Consider the following 13,135-nt stretch of genomic DNA (forward strand, 5'->3'; position numbering starts at 1 on the left):
AATGGATTAAGAAAATCGAGGACGGTGTGTTGGGCACACGTGACCTGAAGATAAGGGGATTTTTTAGGGGAGTGGTGTCATTTATAACCGCTTCTGTTGATAAAAAAAAACCCGTAGGTTAAAAAATGCCCTCTTTCAAAAGGGAAAATGCATTTTTTCCAAAATGAAATGCGCCCCTTTTCGAAATTAGATACTCTATTTGAAGTACATGCAACATTAAACATTTCAGGTTAGAAAATCAAAAATATTTTTGCTCGTGCTCGCCTCAATAATTAGGAACTCACACTTTTCTGGTTATAAAAATGCTTAGACTGTCCAGCTTTCTGGTTGGAATATCATAGATTTTCAGCTCGCGCTTTGTGCTCGCGTTAATTCTTTGGTGAGATAAAAAAAAATTTCATGATAACGAGAACTGCTCGGAGTGTTTAATTTTCATTTCTTATTGAAATGCCCAAATGTTTGAGCTTGCGATTAGCGCTCGCAACATCTCGCGCGTGATGCTCTTTTAACATTATGGCCTATAAATTAGCCCCAAAGTTGACCCAAAAGCGAGTTTTTAATACTTAAGATTTTTTTTTCCAAACCGCGTAAAAATCATATATATATACATACATATATACATATATATATATAAAATAATAATAATCACAAATCACTTTCAAAAAGGCTTTGCTCAACTTAATTACTACTAAACACACAACGACATCACACAGATGATAATCTTCTGGTGAACATATCACCAAAAGGCTCATTTTTATATATAAGTGCCCCTTTTTGGCTTTGCTCCCCAAAGGAAAATATATTCGGCCGCACCCCTGCCTTCCCATCCTCATAACAATTGAAAATGAAATGTTTTTTCTAAAGCCAACCACCCCCACCCCCTCCACCACGCTTGCCCTTCCGGTATTCCCGGCTTCGCCACAGATTATTTCATTTTTCGGACTAACGAACCTTATTTCGTTTTCGGGCTGATGAACCCTATTTTTCGGATTAAAGACCTTTCGGAATAACGCCACAAATGTTCGGATTAACGAACCCTTTTTTCTTTTTCGGATCACCGAACATCGAGGTATATGGGCAATTTACGCGTTTCGGAATTACGAACCTTCGGAGTAAAGAACCTTCGGAATTACGAAGTGAACCGTTAGCCATCGCTTTTGTAATTTTGCCATAAATATTTACTAGTGTTAAGTCTGTCGAGTGATTTTTTCTAGAACCGTATTGATTTGGATTAAATAAATTATGCAAGATTAAAATTGGTATAATCTTGTGTATATTATTTTTCAAAGATTTGTTATATGCTACAAAGTATAGAAATTGGGCGGTAATTACTTATTTCATGAGGTCATCTTTTTTGTAGATTGGGGTAACTGTTGATGGCGTTGAAATGAAATCAATATATGAAGAGTTTAGTTGCAAAAGGGCTAAGGTCCACTTTGGACCATTCTGAGAAAAACCATGTTTTTTATTTCACTAACTGCAATATTCTTATGAGAAACTAAATTGTCATGATGTACTACCCTATCATGTGAACATAAAATTGGGTATAAAAGAAATCTATCTGTCTTTAATTTTTTTCTATAAATTCTTTTAAAAATTATCATTGTGGACCTAAGCCCTTTTGCAAGTACACTGAAATGAATCCAATCTATTTTTATTAAAAAGTGATTTTTCTTTGCCACTTTTTTCACGTTTTCATGTAAATTTCAAATCAAATTTTCTTTGTTTTCATCAAAGTGACTAAGAATTTAGAGGTTTTGAGACAGAACACAATAAAATTTATGAAAAATTGACCTAACCCCTTTTGACAAAATGAGCTCTTCAGAAGAGTTTGTTTGCAAAAGGGGTTGGGTCCACTCCAAGAAAATCATTTTTTTTCATTCTCCTATAATGCATATTCTTATGCGAAACTAAATTTTCAAGATTCCCTACCATGACAACATAAAATTGGGTATAAAAGAAATCTTCCTTTATTCATATTTTTTAAAATATTCTTTTCCGAAAAAAAAATCGGTGTGGACCTAATCCCTTTTGCAACTAAACTGAAATGGACCTAATCCCTTTTGAAAAAAAAGTGATTTTTCTTTGCCATTTTTGATCACTTTTAAATAGGAATTTCAACTTTTCTTTGGTATCATCTTATAGAGCTACTAAAAATCTATACATTGAGATAAAAAAAAATCAAATTTGATGAAAAATGGACCTAACCCCTTTTGCAAGTGAGCTCTTCATATATAAAATGGGCGTTGTTGCAATTACCTATTTGATTTGCTAGTTGGGGGCCCATGTTACTAAAAAAAGAGTTTAAGGATGAAGCATCAGTGGATTGATCTGGGATTTTATCACCGTGTAAAGTTAGTTCATCTTCAGGTAATGGAGTATTTATATATATGAAACACAACTAAAGAATGAACATACAAACGTGTTGCAACATAAGCTAAAAGCTTGATTGGTTGAAGCACCTTTAAACTGGTTTTGCATCCAAGAAAACAAAATAAAAATATAATATTCATTAGGTGGGCTGACGCTGTCACATTCCTTATTCTTATGATATTACATGAAATCATAATTGTTTCATTTTTCATACATGTGTGAATAATGTGTCTCCTTTATAATGAAACAAGTTGCAGCAAAAAATATCTAATGCACTAAGTCAGTTGTCAATCAAATTTTTCAGTTCTTGGTTGTAGAAATTTGAATAAACCTAATTTCATATAATACAATTCAAAAGAACAAGTGAGGATATGATATCAATTTGCTCATTGAATGTTCATAAAGACATGTCGAGAACTGTTTCACCGGAATTATGCAAATCTTTGTTATTCCTTGCCCGATTTTAATCAAATTTTCAATGTTTTATTTGTCTCATTTTTCTTTATCCATTTAAAGCGGATTTTCTTCTAGCTCGGAGCATCCCTTCAAGAAAGTTATGCCATTTCAAATGTTTTTTGCTTAATTTCACGAAATAGTTAGACACAATCTGTTCGGTATAATATATGCAAAATGAACTGAATAGGGCAACTGACGATGATGACATCCCCCACTAACTCTTGCTTTTGTATTATATTTTTTTTAAATCGTGAAATATGCAACCCTTTAATTTTCAGCTCATTGCATGTGAAGCAAATTTTATTGCCCTCTGGACATGTGGAATTAATATAATTGTTTTTAACATTTTGCGGTTCTTTGATCCTCATACATTATTAAATCTGTAAAAATTGAATATTGTTTAATTCAAACAATAAAAACAAAAGAAATAGTGAGTGAGGGACATCATCGACCCTCTCATTAATTTGAATATCACTGAGTACATAACTGTCTTAGGAAAAAATAAGCAAAACTTTAAATAATTATTTAAATTTGCATAATTTAAATAAAATAACGAGGAGGAGGTTTACGGTTCACCATGTGTAATATGAAGAAGGGAAGGAAATACAGGCAGAAAGATTGAAATTGAAAGACGAGATAGGATGAAAAGAGGAAATTAGAAGTATTCTTTCTTGAAAGTGAGTGAAGTCCTGAAAAGGACTGTAAACCAGATGAGATGAGATGAATATGGATTGAGTAGCGATGGTTTGAGTAGTAGCAGGATGAAGTGAAGAGAGGTTACTCGACTTCTAATTTCCTCTTTTCATCCTATCTCATCTTTCAATTTCAATCTTTCTGCCTGTATTTCCTTCCCTTCTTCATATTACACATGGTGAACCGTAAACCTTCTCCACGTTATTTTATTTAAAGTTTTGCTTAAACCTTGAACCATGAACCTGTATATTTAAGCTAGAATTGATCTTCCTTCATTGCTTATAAAGATCTATTTTTTACTGATCAAACTAATGAATGTCACCTTACAAACATGACACACTAAAAACAAGATTAAAAAACACTAATTTGCCTCGCCAGAGGGATGAATTGAGAATTTAAGAAACAAAAATCCGTGATGTGGATTAAAGATACTAGAAAGTACCATTTCTTAATCAGATAATATCCAAATCACAGGTCTATCTATCTCTAAATGTTCATGATAAATATCGATAGCATAAATATAAATGTTTGTATTAATATTTGCCAAAGAAATAGATATGAATGTTACTTACATGATCTGAGAAACACACTTTGTTGTTTACGATAGTATGAAGATGATCAGTTTATTCAGCTTGAGAGATTCATGCTGACTTGTAAGGAGAGAAACCATAAATGCTACAAGCTCTATATATGCTTTCCTCTCAGAGAAAACAAAGACATATCAGCGAGAGAGACTATAAAGCAAGATTATATATACGTCATTATTTTAGTAAGGATTCGGGCAATGACGTTGGATACAGGTCGAGTATACGGGGGTGTGTTATGTGTGTGTGTGGGTCGTCATCATCATTATATCATCGTCGTCATCATCAACATCATCACCGTGATTTTTTCTTTCTTCGTAGTATAGCTCAATTTCTCTTCTCCTTAATTTTCTTCTTCTTATTGCTGTTGTTCTTTCCTTTTTCTTTTTCTGCTTCTTCTCACCTCCTCCTCCTCCTTCTCCTTCCTCCTCATCCTCTATTTCTTCTTCTTACCTTCTTCTTCTCCTTAATCTTCTTCTTCTTGTCTACCTCCTTTTTATTCTTTTCTTTTCTTCTCCTTCATCCTCTTCTTTTTCTTTCTTCTTCTTCTTCTTCTTCTTCTTCTTCTTCTTCTTCTTCTCATCCTATTCTTCTTCCTCCTCTCTCTCCTTTTTTTTCTTCTCCTTCTCCATTCACTTTCCTCTTCCACTTATTCCGACTGCTGTATCCATTTTCATCCGACCCTCTATATTATGTATATGTTATTATTATTATTCATTAAATAAACAAACATTTTGTTATTCTGTCCGCTTCCACCCGAATGTCACGAACAGTTCACCGTATTCAAAGTCAGTCCCTTAATTGTTATGGTGCATCCAACTTTAATAAATGGACTGACAAACTTGGTAAGACACAGAAGACGTGCATATACATATAAGCCTAACCCTACCAAAGAAGTCAAATCTTTTAGTTGTATTTCAATAAGTTGTAATTTCATAATTTTCTATAATTTTGCGTTTTTTTCTTTAAAAGTAAATGTATCATTTAAGCCCTTGAAAAGCTGATTAATTTGATCTGTTCTTTGTAGATGATGATTATGCCTGCAGGATGATTAAGGTTATGTTTTAGTTCTGCATAAACCCCGAGGAAAAGTGAATAATTAGGAAAATTACCTAAACCTACTCATCTCTCATTCTCTCCCTCGATACCTCTCCCCATTTCCCATTTTTCTTAATTTGCTCACCGTAATATTCCCGGGGTTTGGTTGGGGATGTCACGGAGGGGTAAGCCCGCCAGCTGTAAGGACCTCTACATGTATAATACCCGGTAGTCATATAAGGACCGCTATTGTATAATAATCTGTAAGTTCCTATACCCGAATGTTCGCTAGTCATAAACAGGAAAATGGGTTACTATACTAGTCACAAAGTCATAAGGAACATAAGTCATAAGGTCCGATATTCATAATGCACTATTTATAATCGACCATATATTAATCATAAGGGTCGCTAGTCATGATGGGAAAAGAGGGTCGCCAGTCATAACAGGAAAAGGGGGTCGTCAGTCATAATAGTAGAAGAGGTTCGCTCGTTATATGATAGTAAAAGAGGGTCGCCAGTCATTTAATAGTAGAAGGTTCGGTAGAAATAGTAGAAGAGTGTCGCCAGTCATAATGGTACTAGGAGATGTTCGTTAGTCATAATAGTAAAAAAAAGGTCGCCAGTCGTAATAGTAGAAGAGGTTCGCCAATCATGATAGTAGATTAGGGTCGCTAGTCATAATAGTAAATGAGGGCCTACTATTATGACTGGCAACCACCTTCTATGGGGGCGTCGTTGTCTAGTGGTTACGACTCTCGTCTTTCAATTAGAGGGACGCGGATTCGAATACCAACCATCATAGGCGGATCCAGGGGAGGCACGAGGGGCCCGGGCCCCCCTATTGGCGGAGCAAAAAGAAAGAAAGAAAAAAAAAGGGAGGGAAAAGAGAGGAGAAAAAAAAGAAGAGGAGGAAGACGAGTGAATAAAATAAGATGAGAGAAAGATTTGGAAAATAAAAAGAATCTTTCATGTCACTATATAAAATTTTCGCTCGCGCTTCGCGCTCACATTGCCTGTTAGGTGAGTTTAATATTTTGTTCAATATGGAGTTTAAATATCAAGTTTGGAAGTCAATATACAAAATACTTTTCACCTCGGAAATCGAACTTTCATCATTTTGTGTGATTTACAAATTGATTTTTAAAAAGTGTTCTGTAAAAATGTCAGTTTTATGGTCTGAATATTAACATTTTCTGCTCGCGCTGCGCACTCGCATATTTTGATTTATCAGGTACCTATTATGTTCGTGTATTCCGTAAAGTTTTCAAAATATCCCTTTTCAGGTCTGATTGTCAAAACGTATCAGCTAGCGCTGCGCTCGCATTTTGATTGGAGAGTTATGTATGTCTCAATATTGATTATACAACAAACTTCTTAAAATCCCCATTTAATGACAGTTTATCAAAAATTTGGCTCGCGATTTGCGCTCGCATTAATGGTTAAAAACATATTAACTGATGCATTCTATTTATGATTACAAAAGTGCTTGAAATGTCCATTTTTTTCAGGCCATAATATCATCAGATTTCGTTCCCTGATTAGGCATTAATGAGTAAGATATTAATTTAGACATTAAATTGTCCCTTTTGTTTTATCACGCGCTTAGCAAGAGGAATATGAAGATAGTCATCATTTTCATAGGATGACATGTCCTAAGGATGTCCCGGTCTTATATGTCAAAACTCAAAGTAATAATAATGGAACATAATTATCAGCTCTTTATTAAGTGCGATCCATATCCACCTCACACTTTTCCTACAAAGTGCTTGAAATATAAAGCAGAAATTGACTCTTTTTTCAGTCGGAATATCAAATAGTTTAATCTATTTAAATCATTAGCCAGTTACAGATCACAATATCAAAAATTTTCTGCTCGCGCTTTGTGCTCCAATTATCAAGGTAGGAAGATCCCTTATTGCGCACTCTTTTCATGATTTACAAAACATGAATTGAGTGTCCCGTTTTTAGGTTTAAATCTCGATTTTCCGCTCGCGCTTCGCGCTCGCATCAATTGTTTAGTTATATACCTATTCTGTTTAAGTTACAAAAGGGTTAAGAATTTCCATTCTGTAGGTAAAAATGTTGAAAAATTTCAGCTCGAGCTTCGCGCTCGCATTATTTGATTTTTAAAGTATTTAACGTCTTTATGGCTAACTGCAAGCAGTCTTTAACAGGTACCTATAACATCGGTTCATTTCTGCTCGCGTTTCGCGTTCGTAGTAATTATTTAATTACACACACATCTTTTTCGGGACAACAAACATTGCCCAGAATTTTCAAATTTTAGGAAAAATACATAAAATTTCCAAAAAAATTTAGCTCGCGCTTCGCGCTTGCATTATATAAATAAGGATTTTGATATTATATATTTATGTTGATTTATAAGAATAAAACTAAGAAGTGACTATTAAGACTACCCCCTTCAAAGAAACCAAAAATCATCTTCGAGCGGCGCCGATCGGGGAAATTATGGCTGAAAAAAAATTCCGGGCCCCCCCCCCCCCCTATTGGCGAAGGCTGGATCCGCCCCTGAACCATGGCATGTTTTCCTTCAGCAAGAAATTTACCCACATTGTGCTGCACTCGGCCCAGGTGAGGTGAATGGGTACCCGGTAGGATTTATTCCTTGAATGCTTTAGCGCATATATGGCGGCTAAGCTACAGCCGGGGTAATAATATGATACCAAGTATGAAGCGCAGTAGAGTATATGCAATATTATAGTAGCTGCGCTAAATGGACCATAATGAACGGCGACCCTAATCTACTATTAAGACTAGCGAACCTCTTCTACTATTATGACTAGCGACCCTCTTCTACTTTTATGACTGGCGATCCTCTTCTACTATTATGACTAGCGAACCTATTTTACTATTATGACTGGCGGACCTCTTCTATTATTATGACTGGCGACTCTCTTCTTTTAAAGCGAAGTAGCAAACCTCTACTATTATGACTGGCGACCCTCTACTCCTTTTATGACTAGCGAACCTCTTCTACTATTATGACTGACAACCCTCTTACACTATACTATTATGACTGGCGACCCTTATCCTGACTATGACTGGCGAACCTCTTCTACTATTTTGACTAGCCAACCTTATGATTAAATAATTCCTTTCCTTCATATGACTAGCGACCATTTGCTTGATTATGACTAGCGACCCCCATCGTTGATTATGACTAGCGACATCTCTGAACATAGACCCTTATGAATGACGACCCTTGTGACTATTATGACTAGCGAGTATTATGACTAATGGTCCTATATGACTAGCGGGAGGACCCGTCACGGACACCATTTTTTTTCTTTGTAGAAGAGATACACTTACATCATGTAGGTAGAAAGGAGCAACTTGCTTTTTTTCTTAAAAAACAAAAAAACAATTACCGAAGGCACTGCTTGCAGCCACTACTTTGATGTAATAAAATGAAAAAAGAAAGAAAGAAAGAAAAAAAGGATCATTCGTACAAAGCATTCATAGAATAAAGCATTGAATAGACCCGACAGGGCCATCGCGGAAAGGTTTTCATGGGACCGGGGTTGGGGCTGACTATGCAAGAAAAACAAATGGTATTGGTATTTTTAAGGCCTATTTGTACATGTTTATTGAAAAAGTCTTGAAGCACGCTTAATTGGTCAAGATTTTGTCAACCTGTACATGTACGTTAATCAAACATTGATATGCGATGACAGACTTTCAGAAAGTAGTTGATCAACTATTGTCACAATTCTTGCTCGACCCTTGTTGGTCCAAAATTTTTACCACTCTAAAAGGGTCTCTTTATAATTTGATGTGTTATACTATTCAGGAATTCTCTGAGTTTCTTAGAGGTGGGATGAATTTAAAAGGAAGATTATACTGCATCGTATAAAAGGTCTATATAGGCCTATTGTTTCGTAAGATAGAAGATCAATTGTAAGACCGATAAATCAGTCTATTTCGGTCAGGATATTGACTTCGTCTGGAGAAGGACTGAAAAAATAAGAAAATGTAAAACAAAACCTCCTTCGAAACAGCGGGTATAATATGCAGTCTAGACCTATTTTAGTAATTAAATATTTTTTCAAAATTTAGTTTCGGCGTGCCCAGTGTTTCCACTTCTCCCGGAATTTAGGACAATCCAGGAAATTTTGTCTTTTTCCAGGAAAAAGCTTCAGGAAAAGAAAGAAATCCAAGAAATTCAGGGAAATCCGAAAATTATAGAATGACAAATTAAACGTAGCATATTGCAACATTCATGTTATTTTTTACATTTATCATAACAAATTCTCTTCTAGTATTCCTTCCTCTTTTGTTTGTTTTTGTTTTTCAAGTTTAATTTATAGATTATAACTTTTGTTTTATTTTATGTTAAATTTCACGTGTATTTATGTATTTATTATCATGTTTGTGTTCTATTTTCTGTTTGTTAAAGGGGAGGGCTTCGTTGTAAAGCAGTTTTTATAACTGAACCGAACTACCCTCCACCTTATTTTATCATTTGTTATAAACAATACATGAATAAATAAACAAATTTAAAGCATTGTGTTCCTCATCGATCACTGACATGTAATAACTCGAATTTATAAGCTAAGATAAATTCGAGTTAATTCCTGTACTTTTCGGGATCAATTTATTTTTAATGAGTAACTGTTGCGTAAATTAAATGTATAAAAAAGCACTGAATTAGATTTGATGCCTGCATGCTAAGTTTCTAAAAGAGGGAGCAAAGATTTTGTAAAAACCATTAAGTTTTTTTACTATCACAACTAGCACTTTCCCCAGAGGAAATGAAAATTACAAAAGCAACTCCTATTCATAAAAAGAAAGATAAAACTGCTGTGAAAACTCACGTACGTGAACCGCCTATAGGCTATGCATCAACTCAGCGGAGCCCGCCATTATAAAAGCCCTCTCGCGGTAGGTCGCCTAACAATCTTGTTAGCGACACTTACGAGCATCTTCTTGCTCACTCTCCAAAATGTCTGCGATATTAAAATCCTAAAAACTAATTAAATCGTTTAAATTTAGTAAGACTATGAATGTTTATCATTTATATTGACTATCGGTGTATCAACCTATATCGAAACTATAAGCAAGTGTGTGTAATAAGGCGAATTACCAGTCATTTTGATGAGTGATACAATATGCCAAAATTTATGAAAATATAGCGTAAATTTTATATAGCATTTCAAAATCCTTATTTTCAATATCCCCATAATTTTTTGTTGTTTAAAAAAATATCTTATTACATTAACTAGAATTTTTCCAACCTGATAACGTTGGTAGCTTATTTTCTCCATCATTCATAAGAAAATTTCAGGCCTTCAAAATCAGGTTATTTTTTGTTATATTTCTAAAAGAAAATAGTTAGATTCGAACTACTATACCATTGTTCTCCCGAAGAAGGGTTATCATCTCATAATTTTGTGTATATCATACATAACATTAAATATTACGAGTGTATATAGCAATCAATGTTGGATAACATTTTTCACGATGAGTTACGTAATGAACAGACAAATCAAGTTCATTCTTAGCACGCGAGCCGCAGAATGCTAAATTTTAGCGTGTGCAGACGGGGCTGATCGCCCTGGCTGTCCGTTCAGATTATCCAGTCCGATACTGGAGTCAGGTGGTATATTTCACGTACCTTTTCCCCTCGCGATGACCACTGTGCAGTTTTAGTGTTTTATTTTGATACTCAGTCTATGAAATTCATACTTTACCGATGTCTAAAAATGCTCGGAATATACCTGACACATAAATTATCACATTTTCGGTGATTATTATTTCTTTCCTTAATTACAAAAAGTCAAACTGATGTCAAGAATGTGTAACATTGACTGTATAGTTAAAAATATAGGTTTGGGAAATATCGTGTTAAGTTTGTCCAATGTCATCAGCATCTCGGTATATGTTAAACAGGAAATATAAAACAACTATATGTTTTGTAAATTCCACGACCGCCTACACCATTATGGAACATATGAAGCCGACCTGCATGACCGCCGGGGGGGGGGGGGGGGCACTCAAATTATTTGTTAAAATGAAAGTAATAGCAATATTTATAAGGACCTTCAATATGCCTATTACCAGGCTCTTGTGATTATAAATTATAATCATGGTGAGTTGGGGGAGTAAAAAGGGTTGGATGAAATAGATTGGGGAGGGGTCGAGGCCGAGAGAAAAAAAGAATTAAGGGGCCAAAAGGAGATTGCAGGCCGGTAGAATGACAGAGGGGCAAATATTAATAGGGTAAGCTTTATTTGAGGAGAGCTTGACCATAACAGGAGGGAAGGAATAATACAAGACAGTGGAAATTTAAATAGGGAGAGCTGATCTTTGAGATATATAATGGCACGAACGCAATAACAAAGAAAGAGAGAACAGGGAGATATAGGAGGAAAAGAGAAGCCCTTGCAATTAAAATATATCAAACAGGCACTTGTCTGGGGCGGCAGTGAGCACGGTGAGATGATGATTATCCCCCCCCCCCCTCCCTCTACCACCTAGTCAGTCTCAGTAGCAGAGAATGGGGGCCAATGGGACCAGCAGAAAATTGACTGATTGGTTGATGAATTGATTGTGTTTAGCCAGATTGGCTAATAAAATCAATTTATTGACTGTATTGAATACAGTCACCAAAATAAAATACAGTAGCATTAAAATCAGTAATCTCGGACAGCTGGAAAGCTTATAGTAGGATCCCCATTATGATAAAAGGTAAAATCTTAATATTTACACGATAAAAACAGGAATTACTATTAGAAATAAGAAAGATAAAGGGATGGTATATACAAAAGGAGGAGGAGGAAGAGGAACTGGATTGAGAGCCGAAAGGCTTCTCCAATCTTCCCTCCGTTTTCAACACAGAAACTACATTTTTTTAATTCTTAAAATTAATAAACTACTGTTAGAAAAAGATTTTTTTTAAAGTGCTTTAGATTGCATGGCCGAAAGTCTAAAAACGAGACATTTCTCGCAAAGTGCCAATCAGCCCAGGTCATTACGAAATTATGTTTTGCTTTCTTGCAATGGTTATAGGGACTATCCGCCGAATCACGAGAGCCTGGTTTATCGCAGTTGTATGATTCAAAATTGTTGTAAATATTGCCATCATTTTTATTTTAACAAATCAGGAGCCGCCATGTCGTCTTCATGTCCCAGTTCGTGGGGGCAGCCGTGGAATTTACAAAGTTTACAGTCATTCTGTGATCTGTTTAACATACAGTGAGATACTCATGACATTGTATAAATGTATCTAAAAAAAAAAAAAAAAGTATAACTTAAGCCATTGTTTGATTAAGTCAATTAAGTAATCACGGTGATTAGTAATTGTACCCATGGTTCTGCCTCTTTGTACAATGTTTATTTATTTCTTGCTGATAATAATCATAACAACTTCATCTAAGTAAACCTTGGACACTTGGAGTATCCTTTCCATTCTGGCGAGTGATGAACATTGGCCTCTATTTGTTATTATGTCAGGATTGAGATTGAGGGTGTCTCGAATCATGATGTTGGCTTTGATCTCAGATAGTGAGATATTGTATGTACAATGTGTGCCCTATCTTTTAGATGTAAGAAATCATGTTACATCACTCTGAATGAAAATGTTTACATTATTATTAAAAGGCCTATATGCATTCCCATGATCAAGATTTTATCATGGTTTCTATAGGTTCATTTTTTTTGTAAATACATATCAATCCACTTTAATAATGATATTTAATTGACTGTACTGACTGATATTTAATGCCCATGTATTATAATATTGTTTTTGAGCAATATTCAGGCCTAATGAGTTTTTGAAATATTTACATAATTATGTATATATATATATATAAAGGCTTATGTAAACACACCTGACTAAACGGAGTTTGATGATTTTTTTTTTTTTTTTTTTTCTGCTCAGATGTGCAACTTTGATCTATGAAACAAAACTATTGTAAACAAATTGATGTACCTATAGCTTGTAAACAAAAAGAATAAGATAAAACAAGA

Source organism: Lytechinus pictus, chromosome 5 (genome assembly GCF_037042905.1).
Source record: "Lytechinus pictus isolate F3 Inbred chromosome 5, Lp3.0, whole genome shotgun sequence".
Lineage (NCBI taxonomy): Eukaryota > Metazoa > Echinodermata > Echinoidea > Temnopleuroida > Toxopneustidae > Lytechinus > Lytechinus pictus.